Genomic DNA, 3991 nt, shown 5'->3' with positions numbered 1-3991 from the left:
GTGGTGATTGTGCATCTCCTGTAAGTAGCGCGCTTACTCTAAAATCTTTTTCCCCAACTTTAGCAAGTATCCTATCTGCACACCTCCCTTCTTTACCAAAAGTATGTATTTTTCGCCCTTGGTATCGTATACCTATCATCGACGATGACGTCACTGGTAAGACGATACCTGGGTAAACATTGGCAGCATTTAAACTTCTTCTAACTGACGCTCCACAGTGTACCCAAGGAAGGCCTATTAAGAAGGCCGAAAACGTTTGTACTCCAGTTAATAAGGCTAGAAATTAGTGAGAAAGGTTTTGTGCTGATAATCTTAATCACCATACACAAGGGTTTTAAAACATGCCATTTATTAAATTTAGTGAAACAAAGTGCAAAATGTATTTATTACAACTCAGTTGATTAATTAAAAGGTTAATAAAAATAACTCATTAATTTGCAGGACCATGAATAATTTTGAAAACATACAAGAAAAACATCTCTTTATGGAAAACCTATTCTAAAACATCTGTTTATTGAAGCAGTACACAGAAAATACATTGTTTATTTAAAAAAACAATAAATAAGAAATGTGTTTTATTAGCAAATCCACAGCCCTGAAAGAATTTTTGTGGGCAATAAATTCTAGATATGCTAAGTCCAAGTCTCTCACTCCCAGTCAACCCTGTTGTGAGTCAACAAAACAATTGGTATAGAAAAAACTCTTCTTAAGATCCACAGGTCAAAAAAGAGCCAAAAACAAGGGAAAGAAGCACCAAAAGAGTTTAAGGAGCCATATCCATACAACTATTTATATCTAGATTGCAATATGTTGTAATGATAGAAAGTGAATGAATGATTAAAAAAGTTTATGTATTCCCTAATTGATTATTTCTAGTGACATTTTCACATCTTGGACTGTATATTAATCTAGACCATTTATATCTAGATTATCTAAGATATATCTAAGATTATTTATATCTAGATCTTCAAAGTAATCAATCTGTGGCCATTTAAACAGAATCAGAGATAAACTGCAGACCATCTCTGGCCACTTCCACTTCTTATCCTATAAATATTATCTTCATAAATATATCACTGTGGGTTATATGCCTAAAATTATGATATATATATGATATTTATATATTGTCATCGTCACATAGTGTAACATTGTCTTAATACATGCAATATAAAATCCACAATTAAAAAAACCAACTAATTGAAAGATTCAAAAATGTGAGGATCCGAATTCGGACTTTTCGTGTGTTTATATCATTTCACATTGTAGATATACTTTCATTCGATAACTGTCAACTTTTACACCTGGGAGTTAACATCTGCTAAGTTCTCAGGCGTAATAACGACGCTTTCTCAGCACCTTTCTCAGCACCTTCGACCTAATATCTCCGTTTCAACAATCCAACATGAAAAACATACAACAAAGGGGCAGTCGTCACCAGTTCCTCGATCGGACCACTCAAGTTATCCCTGTGCCTCGCCTTTGGATATTTCCTCGCCTAATAACTGTGGAAATAAGAACTGTCTTCTGTCTTCTGAGTCCAGAACTGTCTTCTTTTGTGATTTCATACAAGGTAATTATCCCCACGTGAACTTCTGTAAACTCTCTCTCTCAAATCGGGTCATATCTTAATATCTAATACTTATCAAATCAAGAAATGTATCTAACAGCAGCCCTAATGTATAGCCTATCGTTAACCATTAAACAGTTGTTAAGTTAAAGCGTCTATGAGTAGGTCACTTCCGGTGCTCTGTCTCTCCTTCTATCTCAACTCTGATCGCTCACATACACAACCGCTCACACGCCCGAACAAAACGGTTTCTGTGTCTAGCCGTGAAGACACAGTGGTGTCAGTCCTGATGAAACCTGTCATTGTGATCTTCGCCAACGCGATGTCAACCCTTCGGTCATGTGGTGCCGAAGTATAGGGAGGCCCTTCGTCATTGTCACATATATGATATTGATATATTGTCATCGTCACATAGTGTAACATTGTCTTAATACATGCAATATAAAATCCACAATTAAAAAAACCAACTAATTGAAAGATTCAAAAATGATTAAATTCATTTTATATTAATAATTATTAAAAACTAAAAACTATAAAACTCAAAAAAACATTACTACCAACAGTTTTTAAGGCTCATTTATAAATTGAAAAAAGTGATAGTTTATATATTTTTATGATTTGTTTGTTGGACTTAAAACTACAAAATTTAAAATGGCTTTCATTTGTTAAAATTTCATTACAAATAATTATATATGTTTTCAAGTTATTAAAAAAATTATTAGATTAAAAAATATAATGAAATGATCTACAAACAATAAAATAAAAACACTTCTTTGTACTGACTTTTTCATTTTTCTAAATGATTCTAAGTAAGTTCTATTCTCAGTATTTTTTCCTACAAGTTCAATAACAAATTTCTGTAAAACTGATAATAGTTACTTGAAAAAAGAAAAGAAACAACTAGTTTAGATAATACTGGCACCATTGTGTATAGAATATGTATCAAAATTGTTTAGTTCTGATATACATTCTATGAAAGAAGAAAAAATATGAAGAAATAAAAATAATGTATTTGATTGATGAAATAATTATATAATTATATAATAATTATATTGATAAAATAAAAATAGTAACTATAATGTACTGTACTCATGATTAATTGTAATGGATAGTAATTTCATATATTTTTTATTATTCAATATTAATTATATGTTAAATAACAAAATTTCATTTGTTATTTATAGTCAATGAACTGCTGAATTATTGGGCTATAATATGGCTACTAAATAATAATAAATAATAAAATATTAAATAATAAATAATTTGTTTAGAGATAGCCAGTTATGCTGCCATCTTGTGCTAGATTTAATTATAGAATATATATGCAAACTTAATATTACAGCCTGATAATTAAGCAGTTCATTTGGTTTTAACTATAAATTGGTTTTTGAGTTGGTATTAATATATACAATTAAACCTATCTATGTTAAACATATTTATCTTGAAAACCTCTATCTTAAAATTTATTTCTTCCCTGCATTTTCTGCCTAAATTCAATATATTTTCTGTGTTGATCTCAACTAATTTTATCCCAAAACCTCTATATCTCAAATTATGAAGTGGCAATTACATATTCAAAGCTCAATGACTATATTTTGTATTGTATTGTAATTATGTACTATATTGCAAGAGAAACATCTCTTACAATACAGTACATAATTGCAATTAATGCTACTTTTCTCTGATTGGCTACAAGTTTGGCTTGTGTCTTATTGGTTGAAGAAAGTGGATGAGAAACTATTGATAAACTGTTTCTGTTAAGATATTCAAAACTGTTTTATTTATACCTAACACAGATATGTACTGTACTTACCTACTGTATCAATAAAATACTGTACCTACAATCAAACCTATTACTGTTTACTGTGTAGGAACTTCTAAATCTCAAAATCTGTCTATCTCCAATTTTTTTTTCTCATTCCTATGAGATTCAAGATAGACAGGTTCAACTGTATATATTATCTACATAATTAAACTAAAAAACACACAAAATCATTCAGTATAACCTATACAGTAATACCCCGAACTTACGCGATAGGTGGGACTGAGTGATAACCGCGTAAGTCAAATTCGCGTAAGTCGGGGTATAATTTTGCATGTAAATACATACAAATAATTTTTAATTGGGGCCGGAGACTAAAAAAAAGCAATAATTTAGAAAAAAATGTTTAATAAAATCTTAGATAATACATATGTATAACATATTATATTATTATACAATTTTTCACAATTACTTGTTTATCACACCATAATTTTAACATTGTTTCCATCTCAGCGATAATACCGTGACGTTTACAAATGATGCTTGAATTTAAAGATTGAGCATTTTTCACAGCTTCGAGAATTTTTTCTTTGCCTTTTATAATTGTTCTGACCGACAATTCCGGTAGATCAAACTTCTTTGCCAATTCACAAATTTTCATT

Source organism: Centruroides sculpturatus, unplaced genomic scaffold (assembly GCF_000671375.1).
Source record: "Centruroides sculpturatus isolate CEXI.00-Female unplaced genomic scaffold, Cexi_2.0 scaffold385, whole genome shotgun sequence".
Classification (NCBI taxonomy): Eukaryota; Metazoa; Arthropoda; class Arachnida; order Scorpiones; family Buthidae; genus Centruroides; species Centruroides sculpturatus.
The sequence above is the reverse complement of the archived record's forward strand: the minus strand, read 5'-3'. Positions refer to the sequence as shown.